This window comes from Leptinotarsa decemlineata, unplaced genomic scaffold (assembly GCF_025532065.1).
Source record: "Leptinotarsa decemlineata unplaced genomic scaffold, Ldec_3_MD MMD2_tig00000035_RagTag_RagTag, whole genome shotgun sequence".
Lineage (NCBI taxonomy): Eukaryota > Metazoa > Arthropoda > Insecta > Coleoptera > Chrysomelidae > Leptinotarsa > Leptinotarsa decemlineata.
The window spans coordinates 17,914,856-17,935,739 of record NW_027412540.1 but is presented as its reverse complement, the minus strand read 5'-3'; the positions used below and the strand labels follow the sequence as shown (position 1 = coordinate 17,935,739).

At 33.2% G+C, this 20,884-nt stretch overlaps 1 protein-coding gene across 1 annotated transcript in view; it reads right to left on the bottom strand.

The window, feature by feature from the left end:
• Positions 1–20,884, bottom strand: part of LOC111506527 (uncharacterized) — a 408,075-nt gene that overhangs the window by 55,350 nt on the left and 331,841 nt on the right. The window lies entirely within an intron of this gene.

The following is a 20,884-nucleotide window of genomic DNA, read 5'->3' as shown; positions in this document are numbered from 1 at the left end:
ATTTATAGTACGACAACACGCCGTTCAACCGTGGCGCCGAATAAAAATTATCAACAATCAATTTAATTCATGTTTCACTGAAATTCAACAAACAAAATAATTCAGATCATTTCAAAGGAATATTAATAAAAAGTAAAACGGCGTGGCACGCCTTTTTACTTTCTATTGGAATTTTGTGAAAATGAATTGTTTTGACTGTTGCATTTAGGTGATACATGAATTAAATTGATTGTTGATAATTTTTATTCGTCGCTGCGGTCTAACGGATTATTACCGTACTATGACCAACGCCATACATATATACAGTTCAGTAGTTCCATAAAAATACGCCCGACGACAGCGCTGAATAAAAATTATCAACAATCAATTTAATTCATGTATCACTGAAATTCGACAAACAAAATAATTCAGCTCATTTCAAATGAATATTAATAAAAAGCAAAACGGCGTGCCACGCCGTTTTACTTTTTATTATTATTCCTTTGGAAAGAATTGAATTAATTTGTTTGTTGCATTTCAGTGAAACATGAATTAAATTGTTTGTTGATAATTTTTATTCGGCGCTGACGTCGGGCGTATTTTTGCGGAACTACATAACTGCGTATAATATGTATGTCATTGGTCATAGTACGGTAATAATCCGTTCGACTGCAGCGCCGAATAAAAATTATCAACAAACAATTTAATTCATGTATCACTGAAATTCAACAAACAAAATAATCCAGCTCATTTCAAAGGAATAATAATAAAAGGTAAAACGGCGTGGCACGCCGTTTTACTTTCTATTGGTATTTTGTAAAAATGAATTGTTTTGATTGTTGCTTTTAGGTGATACATGAATTAAATTGATTGTTAATAATTTTTATTCGGCGCTGCGGTCGGACGGAATATTGTGTTACTATCAGTAAACTATCATGTTGCCAGATTAAAAATTCAGCTTCTGCAAGAATCCGTTCGACGCTAGCGCCGAATTAAAATTATCAACAATCGTTTCAATTCATGTAACTATAATTATCAACAAACCATTTTATTCATGTTTCACAGAAATTGTAGTAAATTATTCGATAGTTACAAAAAAAGTATATATGACAAACATTAACTTCCAAAAATTTCAAACAATGAATCTATATTATAACTGTTCGCAACTTTTCATCAAACAAATTAATTCATGTAACATTTTATATCAAGTGTCATTCAAAATAGAACAAATTTTGGGAACAATAGTTTTTAATGTGTCGAACAAATGCATGAACCAATTAAATTCAAACAAATACATTGTTAGTTGAATGAATTGGGGAATGAATATTTGTGACAATAAAAAGTAAAACGGCGTTCCATACAAGTGACTTGGCACATTTGATTCCACCAAGAACGGTACATATCAGAAATACGCGAAACGGACTGTGACTGCTCGTCGATTTGAATTTCAACTCTGTACACATCGAACTTCACTGATTATGAAATTTTCATTTGGAGAACTGGGTTCATGTGGAATTAACTTCCTGAGGATGTTTTTCTAAATAGATTTAATCTTCAAGCGAGTCAAATCCAATGCGCAGGCACCGCTCGTAGAGCGCCTTGAAAATTTTACTGTAATGAATAAAATGAATTCGTATTTGAAAGTTTCTTTCTCGAATATATTTTTTGATTTTCAGAGAAATTAAATTCAGCCTGAAACTATAATTAAATTCAAAGTTGTAACAGAACCATTCATTTAAAAATCACCACCTGTTCACAGAATTTATTGGAATCTTTTTCAATTTTATCACGAGAAGTACAATAATTGCTCGGGATAATAAGCTAACACATAAAAAATCACTTATGTATAATTAGACGCGATTATGCATACACAGAAAGAAATAAAAAATCAAGTTGTTGCATGAGAATATAAATTATGCGATTAAGAAAAGTACTAGTTTCTCATTTCGAAATTACAGCTATAAAGAATTGTATTTTATGGAGATGTACAGTTAAAAGGTGCCAAATCAATGGATTCTCTATTTGAACAGGCCGATTTTACTTCGGGTTTAATCAAATAAAACGTCAACATTATGACAATCTTCATTATAGGATTATAGGAAAGATATTCTTCTCTTGTAATTCAATTTGGAAAAAATTAGTAGTTTCTATGAACTGTGGCTCTAGGTAAAATTGAAAAAAAATGTTTTTGAGGCCCAACTAAGTTTTTTCCTGAATTATTTATTCAAAACATTCCATAAAAAAATTTGCAAAAAATTGTTTAATTGATTTTCATCCATGATTCAACTTTTATCGGTTTGAATTTCAATTACACTTGTTTTCCTCTTGTTGAATAAATGTTAACAGTAGTTGATTAGTAATGAACATTCCATTGTTACTTTATCGGTGTTAACGAAGCAATTTTAATGCTAGCAACGATTCGCCATTTAATATGCTGGTGTTGTATAAAATTTACAGTTCAGTTTAAATATATTGTCTCGAATCTGCCTGACAAAAAATTAAAAAGTTTCGATAACCCAACCAAGAACATAAGAAAATAATATCAGATACATATGAAGAATGTATATTTGTTTATTCAAAGATATTAAAAAAAATATTTTTGGAGTGTTGACATTGCTATGAGCGGACTTCAAAATATTCTTGGATTTTGATTACTCTTTGCAATAAAATATTTCTGTTAATGTATGAGTAGATTGTTTTCACTTGTTGATCTTTTAACGATGATTGTCTGCAGGACATATTATCGAGTTAATATTCAGCAGAAAATAACAAATAATTTCAATTGGCGACTTCATCAAATTTGAATATGTAAAGATGAATCAAAGGATCTCTTCTATATGGATAGCAGGGGGAAATTCTTTAGGAGCGATTGGTTAAAAAAAAACGGGTTTCTACTTCTTCATCATTACATTTTTTGATTTTCTCTGTAATGATGGAAGAGCAGAAAGTGTAAAAGTTTTTTTCCTGAAATCTCTTTTAGAAATGATATTCTCTTATTCAAATATTTAGTGTCATTATTAGAAATTTAGGAAATCAGGCATTTGGCTTTGACAGTGTTAATATATTTATTTATTTACCAATTGAGAGGGTAAAAACGATTAACAAATCTCATTTTTTATTTTTAGTTTAAGTGGGCTTTGAGAAAAAAAAATAGAAAGGAAAAATTAAAAGGAAGAATTACATTGGACAATCCTAGGATAACATAGTTATTATAAGAGTCACATAGACTACAGAAATAATCACAACAATGTTTTCGTCCTGCATTTGAAACAGTCTGAAGAGATTTCAAATTATTGAATATTGTTGCAAATGTCGTTGAAGGTTATGAGCATTCTATAAAGTGGTGAATTTTGAGCAGCATTTATCCTTGTGCAAGTCAACTCGAAGAATTCTGTACGCCTCAACGTTCTACCCTGACTATTGAACTTAATTTTGGAATGAAGCTCCTATGAATGAATTGTTCGACGTTGGTTAACAAAATTTTGTTTCGGAGATTCTTAGCCTCGATGGGCTTGGAAGTGGATTCTGGCGGAGACTGAACCATCACAAGCGGTGGGTAAGATTGCGGAAGATTTGAGCGTCAGTTTCCATGCGGTTTTTGATGGTTTTGAAGAAGTTCGAAAATTAGGTGCCTAACGATTTCAACGATCGCCAGAAATCTTCACCTTTCGAGGACTGTTGTTTGCTTTTGCGCAACAGGAACGGTATTTTTTTTAGATCGGAGAGGATCCTCTACGACAACAGGAGAAGTTGAGGACAGTGGTTGGACACCGATCAGCCACCCAGGCATCAAAAGGCGAACGATTTCGGGAGTATGGTAGGTGAAAGAGAACGTCCACGCTCAATTTGTTGAATTTTAGGAGGGAGAGTTGTGAAACATGCAGACAGAGGTTGCCGTGGAGCAGAATCGGATCTCTACTATCGACCAGTTCCGGCTGCTGCTGATTCAATTTTGGTACATTTTGTCGTTTTCCTCACAATACGACTCTGCTGAGATGGTTTGGTCCAGTTGCAGAAAGTTCTAGGGAATCACACCAGCTGACCACCATACAGTAACTAACGCCTTTGAAAAGTGTCTGGCTGGCTCATCGCTGTCCAACCACTGTTCTGAACGCATCCTGTTGTCGTAGAAGATCCACTTTTCATCACACGTGAGGATCCGATGCAAAAAAAGGATCGTTTAGGTTACGTAAAAGCAAAGTGACGTAAAAGCAAACATGACGATTGATGTCGATCGTTCAAATTATGGGACATCCACTTTTCAAGCTTTTGATCTTTCCAATAAGTTTTAAATCATCAAAAATCCCATAGGAGCTGACGGCCAGTTCTTCCGCCATAACACGTACCGTTTGTGATGCGTTAGTCTCCCCCACGGTCCTCAAATCCTCGTCCTGGATTACTGTAGGTCGACCACTTTAGGGTCTACACACCAAACTCGAACAGTACGTTCATAAACACAATCACTGCCAAATGTTTGTTATTGTCGGGCTGTTTTGGCAGCGCTTTTGTTCAATTTGAATTCATAGAGAATTGCCCAAACATCGCTTAACGTCATCATATATAGTAATAAGCTGAATGAAAGAGCGATTTGTATTTATAATCATAGGTGACGAAAAGCATATTCTAATCTGATTAACAATGATGATACTTTGCGTGTAATAATTTTTGAAATAAAAAATATAAATTTGTTGAATTAGTCCCATGATATATTTAGTACTTTAAAAGTTAGTACTTTTAAGTGGATAATTCCGTTTATATCTGGTTAAAGTATGTTTTTCCGTTAACCAGCTGTCGTACCCATACGAACGACAACCCTCAGAATTAGAAATTTGAGAGAGCAAAGGATTAACGAGGTCTTACCTTTTAACGTGTGATTCCTAACACGGTTTGACGATAGCAAGTGAAAATCGATCGTTCAGACTAGGGCTCGAATCACCGACCAAAACGGTAGTCAATTCGAGTGAGTGAACAAAAGCACCCACGTCGAACCGCCTGGCTACCGACCTCCCGATGTGAAGGAAATGCCTAAATCTATACATCTATCTATTTTCTATACTATTATAAATGTAAAAGTTTCTGAGGATGGATGTATCTGTTTAAAAAAAATCTGTTTTTCCGTTAATCAGCTGTCGTATGTATGTATGTTTGTGGCTCTCTCACGCCTAAGCAACTGAACGGATTCAGACGAAACTTTCCATGAATACAGGTCACACATCAGAATAACGTATAGGCTACAATTTACAAAGGTTTTGTGTAATTTTGGTCATTAAATAAGGATAAGTATTGAGTAAGTAGAAAAAATTCTTGCTCCCTGAGAGATATATTGGCGTGCGCTGCAGTTACATGCAGATAATGTACCATAAGATCGTTCATCTTAAAAAGTTCTGAATAAAAGTCCGCGATCTACCTCTTATGTGCTAGCGAAATACTGAACCATAACTACAATTATGTTGGCTACTTATTTTACAATGCACATTATAGAATATCTGTCAAATTCTCATGAAAATTGATAGAATTATCGTTTTGAGTATTTAATATAGATAAACTTTGTCCTGTATACTGAGTAATTTGGCCGAATCGTTTGAAAGTTATCTCGATAAAATTCACTTGACGCAACGCAGTGAGCCATTACGCATCGCATCTACTGTAAGACGACGGGGGACGATGCGCAGGGGTAGAGAGAGGTCTAAGCAAAGAAGCGCCATTGCCGAGAACGCGACCATAACGTGGGCAGACGTCGTTGATGGTTGTTTCAGTTTTGCGATTTTTTTTATAGGTAATATAATTCGATTTTCAAAGCTATTCATTGCTTAGTGCTGTTGGCATATTTTTTCAGTTACTGTATTTTCAAAGGTAAAATATAAATTACTAGCTGTTGCCTGATCTTATATTAACGTACAGCCGAAGCTACTGAACCTAGTATCTTGAAATATGCAGGTAGGTTCTTTGTAAAGCGTAAATAAGCATCAACAAAGGGAATCGTGAATTTTCACCCGAAGGGGGAAAATAGGCGTTCAAAGATTGTACTGAATTTCCTCAGTTTTGAGATTGGAAACCTGAAGTTTCGGGTATTTTTTTTAAATGGTCTATCTCGAAACTATATGTGACAAACCAAATTCTACGCGGGCTAAGCCGCGGGCAACTAGTATAACATGAAGATGTATTATCTGATCTATTCAGTAGATAATACATTTGAGCAGATTGAGATTTTTGTGTAACCATACTTTCTAATTTTCGAAAATCGCTTCAGTACCAAAGCAGAAATTTTCAACACAAAATATCAGAAGCGGTTCAACTTGAATTCAAATTGCTTACTGTGGAAACCTATTTTCAATCGCATCAATCAAAATCAAAAAATTATTTAAGCTTGTACGAATAAAACAAACATTTCAAAATGAAAGTCATATATAATCATTTTCATATGATATTTTTGGACTATATGATTATCTATTTCAATCTCTGTAGTGTACACATTCAGACTATGATCATACAAAAAGGGTTATGAGTCGATATACACCATTTTGTTTGTTTATTATCACTAATCTTGAGTCATTGGTTGGACCGTTTAATCACGTTTAAACAATAAACTGAAACGATAAATTGAATTATTAGAAAATTATTCACCAAAGCTCCATTTATTTTTGACAACCAAGGATCAGATCAATCAATTAAGAAAACTCCCACATATTAATTCAATTCACTATTCTCTCTCGATATTTTTCCGTTGAACGCCGATTTCCGCTTAACATTTCATAGCTGCTTCTCAATAATTCATTACACTCTATTAAAATTGACGGCTTGGCAATTAATCCAATATCTAATTAAAAATCATCAGGTCGACATTCGAAATGAAAGCGTCTCAAGGACAGCTATTTTAGAATCTATTTCAGAATCGATGTCCCAGAAGATTTCCATTTTTGAAGTGTAATAACTTTGTTGATACATTTCTCGGCCGGATGATAAAAAATTAATTATAAAATTTTAATGATGAAATTCGACTACATACCTACATTCGAACTGGTTTCGGTATATTTATGATCTTCGATCACTAATAAGTGAATACTTGCCGGAATAAAAATGGAGGGAGCGACTTTGTTTACAGAGTTTGAACTTCCGCAGTGGACCTGGCGGGTTCGCCATAATTTCAATAATTTCCTTTAGCTTGTTTCGTTTGTTAGTATTGTCTGAGATTATACTTTCAAGATTATTTTCAACAAGGAAATATCCTCGATAATATGATCATACAATTTTCACACAATTTTATTCAACACGTGTTTTGCTACACGGTATAGCTTTACCAGCTGGACGTGGATAAAATGAATATGAAAATTGTTTTCGTCGATCTTTTTTGGAATATTTGTTACCTTCCACAATCTGGAAAATATAAAAATTTATAATGGAGAACTTTATACAAATACCCAAAAAAAGTCGATGAAAAACTGATTTTACTCCACAAAAAATGACTTTTGTTGAATATGAATATTGTATATTATTATTATCATGTAGTATTCGGAACTGAATTAAGTTAAGTTGTAAAACAACCTCGGGTAAACTTCACCCTTTCATTGATTTTTGTATTTACTCCTTCTTTATAAACAATGTATGTCAATGAAAAAAGCCCATTTATTATTATTTCAAGCGGAAAGCTATGTTATTGCCTTGTGTGCGGAGAGATTGGTACAAGTCAATAAAAATTTTCTCGGACAGTCAAGCGACGTTGGAAGCTCTTAGCTCCTACTAAGCAACATCTGAATTGATAGCGAATTGCCAAAAACAAATATCCTCAATGGGAAGACTTAACAGATTGTTTCTGGTCTGTCTTCCAGGTCATATTGGCCTGGAAAATGATGGAAAATGATGGAACAGCAGAGCATATATTTTGTGCCTGCCCCGCTGCCGACCGAATCAGGTTTTCAGAGTTTAGCAGTACCACACTTTTATCATCATTCGCTATATAAACTAACCGGCTTCGTAAAAAAACTGGGTTTATTTGGTCGAGTTTGAATAGGTGTAAGCCACAATAAACTATTGCGGGTTGCGGTGGAGAGTCGGTAGAGAGCCCACTCACTTTTGACCTAACCTAACCTAGGTATTTGTAATTAGCGTATAAACCTGAAACGTTTCACTAAGCGTAAAAATCAACATATACATTGTGTTATATTCTCACCTTCGCCAAACTTCGAAATCATTCGGAGCTAATTTCTATTTCAATTTTTTACTCAGTCAATGAAAACACAATTCGGTGCATGGAGTTATCTTGCATAATTTAGATCATACACGTTGAATTAGGTTCAATGATAGAGATTATTTTTCTAATTGACTCGGTCGTTACTCGATGAAGATCCATAGCGATTTCACAAACTACATCTAGTGATTTTATTTTAAAAAATATCACTTGTGATTTTTTTTGGAAATGAAGTTTTTTGGCATTCTATTTCTTCATCTTGATACAAAAAATATAAGAATCTTCCAAAGAAAGAAAGAAATCGATCATTTTCAGAAATTAACTCTGCACAAAGATGTGTAGATCATGCGAAGAAGTAATTTCCAGATACAAACTGGAAGAGAAAACCCTCTCAAAACCGCTATTTTCATATAAGCATTGAATTACACGAAAGAAAAATACTTTCGAAACAAATACTGTTATATGAACGCTGAATTATGCGAAAAACACTTTGCCCTATTCCGTTTGTATTTCAAATATTCGAAATGGAATAGTATCAGATATCATTCATAGGATTTCTACACAATATAGTAAATCAAAGAGGTAAAATTTTACTCACATGGGACACTGTCATCCTCACTGCTGTACATCTGATGTTTCGCCGTAAGTCACTTGCCTTGTGATATTTTTGAAAAAGAAGTTTTTGAAGATCAAATAGTTAGGTCTAGTTTGTGAAAATACAGAATAATACCGTCAAAGTTGAAGTAAAATATGAATTTAAAATTCTCGAAACTTTTATTTCTGTAGTTAATTTCATGCTTCTGCATCATTTGTATGATAATGAACTGCGTACTTTATAGAAAATGAATTTCCAGAATTATTTTCAGGCCTGTTTTTATTGAGCATGGGGAACCTATTATATAGCGAACCACGTGTAAAAATCTGACAAACACGTATAAAAATATTACCATAATGTATTACTTGAAAACATTTCGGATTTTCATCAAGTACCTATCGGCTAACTCCATCATAAATTACTCTCGTAATTCGAACAAATGCTAAGTATCAAGGGTCAAGCTTTTTTCACTATAGATGGAACATTATGGATCGACATATAGTTTTATCAGGGTTATTTCTAAGTGTATATGGCACTGTGATTTTTGAATGGTCCATAGATCCCCCATCCTAGAGCTGGAGCTCATGGAAATAATGTGGCGGGAAGTATAATAACCGCATTTTAGTCAGTGATGGTCTAATAACAAGAGAAGGGCATCGGATGAAGATGGTTTCACATTATCTATGATATAGATAATCAGCAAAGAGCACTACGGGGCAGGTAGTGGTAAATCACAACCTGCCCCAAGCAAATTTCACTTTTAGCTCCAATACTAAAACTGACCTTCCGATGTTAAGTACTAAAAACACAAATATGCATAACTGAATAAAATTAGATTGATCGCAAACATAAAGCAGGAAATAAATATCACAACACAAATATATCTGTTTGTATAGAAACCAGATTTCAGATCAATATAACTGAAAACGAAAATCTTACTAATATGCGTATTTGACAGTCGCAAGCGAACTTCTTCCCAAAAGCGCCAATTGACTCTTTCTTGCATCAATGTAATGTTTTGTATTTAACCATTTTCGCCACTGTAATTACCTTCCCCTGTGACAACCAGCCCCAGTCTCCCCTACATATGCCCACATTTGACCTATGATGAAATTCACTCAAACAAAAATATGTTCAGAACTATGAATTTTCATTTTGAAATTGGTAAATACGTATATTACTGACGACAACACGAAAAATGGGACCTTAACCTTTGAAATGATTCACTGAGTAAAACAAAACGAATGCAATTACACCTCCAAAGGGAAGCAAAGACCATAAAAAAGAGAAGAAGAATATAAATTTTCTTCATCTCGCTTGTAGCATAAGTTTGTCAGGCCGTTTAAAATGATTTTCTCGCGCGATAGTTTCAATTTTGATATTGATTTGATAGTGATTTGATTTGTATGGTATAGGAGTCAATTTTAATGTACATGAAATACTGAAAGTAAGTGAAGTATTCATTTGATAAAGATCAATATCATATTCTTCCAAATATCTTTCATTATGTGTGAATATCATTTTGAACATTAAAATAGGTGCAGTACGAAAGAAGAACAAGTTGCGTTAAATTGTTTCGTTATTTCGGAAAGGAAATAGGTAGCGTTTAGGAATCACACGTTAAAAGGTAAACCTCGTTAGTTTAGCTAGCACAAGTTTTGAATTTTGAGAGTTTTGGTTCGTAGGGGAGCCACAGCTCGCAGGTTAGCCTCGACTTCTCACAAAAACGTCGTCATATATCAACCAATTTACAAAAAAAAACAAAATACAAACAAAACCATCCTGTTGAATTACTCCTACCTGTTGATAGTATCAAAGCTTGTTTGGTAGTTTTTGAGTTAATTGCAGACAGATAAACGCGGCGGGGGGTGGGGACTTTGTTTTATGATACACGATACCAAATTGTTCCTGTTAGAATAGTTCGCGTTGTTTTATTTGTCAAACTCAAACTCTTTGCAATTGCGCAACAAGTTATTGACATACAATCCGGTCAAAACGAAGTATAACTTACATTACGAGTACAACCGAATATATTCATTATCGTGAGGTGAGTTATAAGCGAGGAACTTTTTGGAAGGAATATTTCAATCTACATGTGAATGAGTTCTACATAAAAAATATTGTTAGCTGAAAAGGTGTACTTGATTGGTACTGGAATGAATAACTAATATTTATTGCTATCCCTCTCTTCGATAAATTCATCCTTTAGATGAAATTGATGATTCTATCATTACTATTATTAATTAGTTTGATCGATCGGTTCACTCACTAGAATTGACCGCCGTGTTGGTCGGTGGGTCAAGCCCCAGGCTGAACGATCGATTTTCACTTGCTATCGTCCAACCTGTGTTAGGAATCACGTTAAATGGTAAAATCTCGTTAATCCTTAGCTCGCACAAGTTTCGACTTCTGAGGGTTGTTGTTTGTAGGGATGCGACAGCTGGTTAACGGAAAAACAGATTTGAAACAGATTTTTCAAACAATTGTCGCTACTTTCAGCCCCAGAGAAAACTTAACATCAATATCCATTATACTGCTTTGCTTAAGATTTTTTCAGTACCTCGAAAAATAGAAAGAATGTATTTTGAACCCTAGTAAGTATAGGATCACGCTAGTTTCGAACAATTATATATGCTTAATTTACAATGAATTTGAATACGACAGATATAACAATATATATCAGCCTAATTTAAAGACAAATGAAAATCAATATTTCCAAAAGTAACGTATTGAAGAGATGATTTTCTGTCAGTAAAATCTTATTTGTAATTATTTTGAATATAAAATATCAGTTCAACTGATATAATTTATATGATTGTAAACATCCTTTCATTACTGAGACAATTATTTATCAGTTACTAATATTCTGAATAATGATGAGCATATCAAATCATCAAAATGCAAATACAAAAACTGCTTGATTTGCATTTTCTTAAAAAAGATTATTAGAAAAATCATATATTTACTAGAATTTTTTTACTGATGACGAAACTTTATATTTCCAAAATGTTATATAATTTTTGATTGTCGTTACTAATTTTATGTTCATCACTTCAAAAGATCAAAAGTATTTTCTAGTATATTGGTAATTGTGAGAGAATAGTTATTTAGGATTTATTCAATTTAATTTACTTGAAACTTTTTTGACATTTAGGCAGGCACACCTTTTTATAATTTATTATATTGCCAACAATTGTAGTATATGCTGATGAACATATCAGCCTGTGCTTTTTGTATGATTGTTTAATACATGTTGAAGCAAAATCTAGAACAAATCTGAATTACTTATACAATATGCGAGTTATTTAAATTCACTCACAACAAAATTGACGAATAACACAAACAACTCATCTTTATGGGAAACGTTGACATTTTGGGTAGAAAAATCCGGTCCAGTGTTCAATTAGAATCGAATCGTTTGAAAATGTTTCCCTTTGGATAGGATTGGTGTAGAAATTATTCATTTGTAACAGATTTTTTGTGAAACGTAAAAACTTATCACTCTTGATCAAAAACAACTATTCATTTTTCCATCTGAATGCCTTTGAAGAAATATAATTAACAAGCCAACTATCAAGATTAGCGAAAGATGATAATACCCAAAAAAATTTAATACTCTCCATAAAACATAACCTAACCTAACAATATGTGTGAAAACTTCAACTATGATGTTGTGTTTCATACCAAACGTTTTCACAAATCACAAGTAATGAAACATAAATTCAGTGCCACATTAAAATTTAACGAATTTCAAATGTCAAACGAGAGAAATACATCGCCGATAATTTCACTGCAACACACTCATTTATCTTTGACTTTCTCTTTTTCTCGTTGCAAAAAATCAATATTACTTTCGTCATGATCATAAATTATGTTAACAATCAAGACTGCGTACCTACCAAGACATTTTGATTTACCTACATTTGTATATGTTCTCAGAAAGTTTGTTTCAATGATATCTGTGCTTTTCTCAATCCGCAGAAACGAGCGGCAATATGAGTGAACAGACTATATTTATTTACGAATCAATTGTTTTATGTTGTACAAAAAAAACCATCACGATTGTCATCAACAGTTGATTTGAAAGGTTTTTCATGTTTGTCTGAAACAGTTGATGGTAGAAACATATGAAAGGAATATAGATTCTTCAGATTCCATCAAAACTGGTGAGTAACTTTGAAATTCTTTTCTGCAAAAAATAATTGATTATGGAAATAGAGGGAAAGGTTCGGGTGCAGAGTTATTGTTCTTAGTTTTGAAAACTGTAGAATCAGCTTTACAGATAATGCATCAAATGGTTAATTAAGAAACCGTGCGTAATGAGAGTTGAGTAGTGAACAAATATTCATAAATATAATTGTGTTTACAGAAAAATAAAAATACGGAGTCGCTTCAAAATCGAGCCCAAAATAAGAAAACCAATGAAGTACACTACTTTTTGGGTGTATTTTGAATCATCGTAAAAAATGGAAAAGTTATTTTTGAAATAATTATTTTTAATTTCTGTAGCGAGGTTACGTATTTTATGTAAAACTCAATGTTATGTCGATCTTTTTTTTTCATAGTTTTAGTTTTATTTTAAAACATACATTATCCTCGATAACCGTTCATATATTGGAAAAGTCTCTCTCTTAACTTCAGTATAGGTCAAATTAACTGAGTAGGTGTAAGTATAAAGTTTTCCATAATTTATAAATACTTACATATAATTCGAATTGTGATAGAGTTTGGTATAAGAATGTTTTCATATTATTTTTTACGATGTATATGAGGCTATTATGAATGCTATTATGGTGACAATCAGAAAAATTTGAGGAAATCTCTTCGATAATCATCAATATGAAATGTAAACGACTTAATCCTTATCATGTCTGTTTTCCGTCGCAATGACTCAACATAACGACTCTTCCGGCGCACACGCCAAATAATTGACTTAAAAAAGCAAATTATTGATATCATGGCTTAAAGTTATTGCAATTTCCGCAATCATGTTACTGCTGATAATAACACTTTCATGACTGAAATAATTTTTCAAGTAAGTCAGGTATTGAGTTTATGAAACAATGATAATTTGTGCCTTCATAATATTAGTTTAAATTTGTTTCTATCACTTATATTTTAAGGATCAGCATGTTGTTCGAATTATTGTTTTCACTCTGATTGGCAAACAATTTTCTAGAACTCTTATGGAATATTGTACATGTTATGTAGACAAATTTGTTGTAATAATATTTTCGAAATACTGTATGAAGATGAAGAATGTATGAAGGATAATATCAAAAACTGTTTCTGTCATCAAATGGCACAGAAAAGACGATGTAGAATATTTGTGAATCAATTAGGGCTGATAAATAGACTCTTATGTTTTGCAATATAACCGTTAATATAGTATAAAACTCTCTTGGAATGAATAAACTTTTTGAATGTATGGAACTTTAACACTGTTCCTAAATACTAGCTAAATAAAATGTTTTAGGTACGTATTATACCTACAGATGAGGATTTATTCGATAATTTTTCTAAAAAGAATATTCCAAGGACCAACTAATTCAGGATTCTGATACATTTCATATAAATCATCTTATGGATCATTATTTTCAAATCAATAACATGTTCTATCACATTTCTCTTACCAGAAAATAAATGCATGTGTTGTTCAGTCTGTCATATAAGTACGGTCAGTTTGATGTTTTAGGTGTTATGATTACACCTCAAATATCAAACTGACTGAAATGTAGGTCTAATTATAACGAATTACACATTGCACATGTTTTTTGAAAGTCTGCTGCTAATTTAGAAATACCTGAAGTTTTATTATACTGATGAATATTTTACAGAAACAACTTGAGATCCGGTTTTCAAAATTATATTGAAGTACAAACTTTTTAAAAATAGTCACTTGTCATTCTCATTGTAATTTTATTCAATAGTAAGTATCTAAAGTACAGTTACCGGTCAGTTTAACCCGACTCGATTCTAGGTTGTTCAAAACTGCAATAATTCAAATGGCAAATTTCATGTTTCAGGGATCAAAATCTCTGTGGATTGAAATTTCTAAGACAACTCTGAATTTCCTGTACAATTTTCCACTAGGTAACAAACATCAAACTTACAAGAAACATACTAGAATCCAGAACCATGTAAACGACAGTCCTCTAACTCAAATTCACCAAACACAACCCCGATTGCCGTCGACCATCACAATTCAGTCTCATTCCGACCAATCAGATAGAATCACAACCCGCCCCGAACCAGTCACTTTTTCCGTGAAAAATCCATCGGGGAAAATCACGTCACATGCACAGGGAAACACGCGCGATACTCCTCCAACAAATCGAGCTAACAATCGCGCATCGAGCAAGCAATCGCGCATCAAGCTTTGCGTTCCACGGCCAACTTAGCACTAATACGAGTCGGTCTCGGATCGCAGTCACCGAATCATAGAAATGGTGGGGCGCAGCGCGGTCTTGCCTGATAAATTGTTTAGATTATCTGAAAATTTTAAATGAAATGTAAATGAGGTTTTGCTGGAGATAATAAAAAAGCAGAGTGGCTATTAAGTTATCTCCGGTGACAGTTGCGTCTCTTTAATTTTGTTTTGACTTGGATGGTTTTTTTGGGGTTTCACGCACGTCTGCGATTGTGCGTGGGAGGTTGTGCGATATTAAGAACAGGTTTCCGTGGATTAGGTATATATCTACACATATTCGTTCCATTCGTCGAGGGGCCGCCGTATGGTTTATGTTAGCAACGCATATGCATGCATTGACAAACTTCAAAAATCCAACGCATTACAATATTTACCTGAATTGAAACTGATGCAAAAATGAAAGCATTCGTTGTAGATTATACAAGAAACACATTGTGAATAATAATGTCATCAATCGTAAAATTATCTAAAGAAAAGATTAAATCTTAGATATCACTGTCTATCATGAGGATTCCCAGAAAATTGTTTGATGCTGTAAATTGTCACATTTTAAGAGATCGGGAACCCCCAAAATATCACGAACGAATATTTCAAACGTGTGAATGATATGTTCGAATTATTTCAATCAATTTAGTTGAACTAATTGTATAAGGATTATTACTATTCATAATTTTTACAATATAGACTTTTATCTCCAACTACCGACCTGCCCCGGCTCCTCACGGGTGCAATGGCGATACTAAATATAAATTCGCTCACTGAAAAATTACAGGCATGAGGATACGGAGAAACAGTGATGAAAAGTTATTTTCAAATGTAAACGCACCCCTTCAATCCCCATCAGTGGGGTAGCCCTACTTGGAATATTTGAAAATTCTTACTTTGTACGGATCTTTGACCTAAGAAGCAGCTATATACCAAATTTGAGCTTTCTATGTTTGACCGGTACGCAAAAACAGAGATGAATGAGTGTTAAGTGACATTCGCATGTATGAGTATATAGATACGAGTTTCACTACATCCAACTGAAGATGTAAAGAATCGCGTATCTACTGGAAATAAAGTCTATATTATAAAAATTTGTAATCATTATCATGAATAGTTCAATTGACTTCCACCAAATAACGAGTCATTGTATTCAAAATTTAAATAGATTATATCCATAGTGTTAGAAACAAGTTATTTCTTAGAAGGATATTATTTTTCTAAAGCAGTCAATGTTTCTTGATATTTTTTGAATTCTTTGCCTTCTACTTAAAGTTTATACTGCGTATATAACTTTAAAAAAGCCCACTTAGTTAGTATCTTGTCGTATTTACAAATTCTGCCTAAGAATAAACGTCAGTAGGTTTTTAAAAAAGAAGAATTTGAACATTTCATTCTTTCAATATTTATTTTAATTGTAGGCAACATTCATACATTCTACAAGTTACTACTTTATTAAACCTTTCTTTAATGTTATGTACCGTTTCTGGATGAACTTTTCAGTTAGCCCTTTATTACGCTTGATCTGTCTATCTTAATTTATTTACCTTTCAAAAAAAACATCAAGAAACGTTGGGAAGGTTTATATTGTATACGCCACATGCCAAATAATTGACCGTTTCAGAGGAAAATTGATATCTTGGGTTGCATTATTGCAATTTTCGTAAAGATTTCTAATGTTTTCTTGATAATCAGATACAGTTCATGTAACTCTCAGATTGATTAGGTTAGATTGAAGTGAATTTGGAATTCGTCCATTTCAAATAAAAAATCTATTCTGTGTCAAAGTTAACTTCCAGGTTTTTTAGTTTTGGTCTTCAGGTTTGTTCATGCTTTTTATTCTATTGGAATTATCGTTAGGAATATCTGATATTCGTGGCAGTGAGCAAGAAGTTTTGAAGGCTACTTTTACGTTTACTTGAATTGATGTCTTTTCGAAATGTGAAAAATTTACGAAAATTCTTCCTAAATCTACGTTTCCTATTTAACTTATCAGCTATGTTCCTCAATATTAGACCGTGCTTTCAGACTCTGTAATACGAAGAAAGGTCTCGAGAAGGAACTAGACATCATCAAAAATGATCTTCAATGAAATGGCTACTCCAAAGCGATGGTGGACAGACTTTGGCTAAAAGAGAGCAAGAGCTTCACAAGGCAGAGAAGCTGTCACTACCAGTGCTTGCATTTTCCTACATCACAGAATTATCGGAAAAAATAAGAAGAATTGGGACCAAGTACAACATCGGAACCTGCTTGAGATTCGGAAACACTATCCGTAGCAAACTCACGAAAACCAGGCCTCCTGACGCGGACTGCGATTCCAAGAATTGCATTCACTGGATACCCTGTGGGTGCGGAACATTCTATATGGGTGAAACAAAGAGGCCATTGAACGTTCGCATTGACGAGCATAAGAAACACACACAGCCAGGGGAAACCAGCAAATCAGGAATAGCAGAGTATGTCTGGACCCATCAACATAACATCGAGTGGTCCCGAACTAAGATCGTACACAGGGAACACTGGTTAAGGAGAAAATTCAAAGATGCCGCATACATATTCTCCAACAATGTATTCAGCCAAGCTAGCATAGAAATACGTAACGTATGGACACCCATAATCAAGGGAAAAATGGCCAACTCTCGCCAAACGATCATCTCCCGCTAAACCGGTGAAGTGGAAAGAGAAGATAAGTGAAAGTACTCCAATAACCCATAATTAGTCTAGTTGTTCGGACTAGTCAGTCCTATTGTGAATTCCTTTGATTTAAAGTCGAAATAAATCAGGAATCAAACGTTTCAAGTCAATATCTTTATTTTATAACTTTTTCAAAATCATTGTCAATGTCAGAATCGTCTTTTTTTATAAACAAACCATGAGTGATTATTTTTACATACTAAGTGAACGAATTAATTTAAATCAACAACATTCTCCCCTTCGTGATGAACTCAGTGCATTTGACATATTCTTCAATCCATTTCCAGTGGTACACCACTGATCAATTTACAGATCTTTGTAACTGGCCGTTCCTGATTTTGTTTTGACGTCCACAACTCTAAGTTCATCATCCTTTCCCCTAGAAACATTTACAATTTCCCCAAGTGGCTACAAATCTCTTTGTAATGTGTCGTCAATGACTAGTATCACATCGTCCTCTGACATGTCGTCCCCCTTCTCATACCACTTCATTTTTTTCAGTGTAAGTAAGTATTCTTTTCGCCATCTTCTCCAAAATATATTCGCTAAGGCTTGAGATAGTCTCCACTGTATTCTCAGGTTGATTTCAGCTTCCTCAAATGTTCCCAACGGTGGTGAAGCTCTATTTGAACAGTGCATTAAAAAATTATTTGGCGTAAGGATATCCGGCTCAAAGGACCAATGTTCAGACTAGTCTATACTACTATGAATTCCTCTGATTCAAAGTCGAAATAAACCAGGAATCAAACGTTTTAAATCAATATCTTTATTTTATAACATTTTGAAAATTATTGTTTATGTCAGAATCGTTTTTTTTATGAACAAACCATGATGAATTAATTTAACATACTAAGTGAACGAATTAATTCAAAGTGACATCACTAGCCATCACCCGAAGACGATTGTGGATACTAACAATCGAAACGTCGCGAAGTAACTTGAATTGGAATCTCTTAATTTTCAATGTTTTTATTTTTTGTTTGATTGTTCTATTTTTTTACTTGTATTTTATTTCACTGTAATTCCATTCCAGTATTTTTTTTGTTACTTTTAGCTATCCTTTTTAATTTTTCATTTGTATTTGATCTTTTAGGGATTTCAGATCATTTTATACATTATTAGACAATGGAAATTCATCATGAAACATTCTCCTATTAGTGGAGTGAAGGAATGGTTTGTGCCAAGAAAATATTAGTTAAAAATGTCTAGCATTTATATAATTCTTGATTTACTTATTTAGTAAAGAGCGCCCTTTTCACATTTCGTACTTTGAAATGAGACATAAATAAAGATGGTAGATGGTGGTTGTGTGTTTTATTAATTCCTAGTATAGAAAAATATGAAAAAAAATATTTACGAAATCACATAAATGCGAAAAAAGATGTGAATGATATCACTAGTTTCTTATCTGCTCATCGTTATTTTCATATTTACGGATGAGAACTTCATTCAGAATACTCTCAAAAATAAAGTGAAGAAACTTACATATTTCATATTCTAATTCATTACTACTAAACTAATTCGATACCACTAAATAGATTGCATCATTATTTTTCTGGACAAGTTGAAAATCACTAAAGATGGAAATTTATTAGCAATGTTCGAGAGCTGTTGTGAGTTGTCAACGGAATGACTATCAGTAAAAAAGCATACCGACAAAGATGATATGAATATTTGAGGATGTGGTGAAGATAACTGGTTTTATGGAAACTTATATTTCGATTCATTATCATATTATAAAATATTACAATTCGACCGCAATATAAATATTGCGTTAAATATAGAATACAAAACCGATTGTGGGTGAGAGATACTGCGTTTCAACATTTGTCCTTCAGTTGCAATTATATTTTTCTTGACTGACAGCTTGAAACCTTACAACAATTACTGTGCCATATAGTAAAACTTATCTATCTGAAAAATGTCACAACTAATGGCATCAATCAATTATTGACTAAGACATTCACGATACAGAATCTACAAGAGAATTGTTGCATCATAATCGTTTCGGCGAATTTCTTTCGTTGGGGTCTGTTTCACGAGATAAATCAATACTCAAATGAATAATGACTCAAAGCATTGTTTTTTACAAGGTTATGATTTTTACCTCCCCTGAAATGTTAGTAGGTTAGATACACATTCATTATTAATTTGGACGTCCGAGTAACGAAACAAGACGGCGTGGCTACATGAAAAAAAAATGCCATCATTTACGAAATACTCAGAAAAGTAATCATATGGTGGTACTATTATAGTCAGTACTTTATTAATTATTATATTTTATATTCATCTTCCAACTTAGATATCTAGCAGTCAAATGAGGAACATTAGACAAATGTTATAAAATTAACCTACTGCGAAATCTGCATCTGAGATGATAGTTTCAGAGATCTTGGTAGCAAAACGGTTTTTGAGTCAGTCTGGTAAGAAACAAGTGTTCTCAATAGATATTCAATTATTGTGATTCAAGATTCCACTACTGATGAATATTTCATCGGCTTCGTACTGGATGTATGGAAATTGCTGGATGCGCTAGATTATAGTCTATTTCAAAAGAGTGTAGAGTAATAAATCATGAAGTGTCATAAAATTTGCCTGAATTTCGTTGTCGTCCATGGGCGTAGGCAAATCTTAGGATTATTAAACTTAATAATTAAAGTAAATTAAAAATTACAGACATAGATAATAATAAAAGGCCATTTTTGGGAAGTAATTTGGTCTAAAACTAAGTACCTACATGTATTTAGGTAAGTAAAATTTCTTAAAAAAAGATTAAGATTAATTTTAGTGGTTCTTGTAAACTTATTTAATATGCAATTTGGGTTCATATACTTGAGCATGATTTCTCAAAAAAGGGTTAACACTTAGTTCCGAGGTGCCATGTCATTATAATAATCCCTTTTTGACCCTGCCCACGAATCATGCAATAACTATTAAACCCAGGTAATTAAGAAAAAGGGTTTAAATATATTGTAATGGTGTCTTAAACATTCGAGTTATAATAGTAATTGTT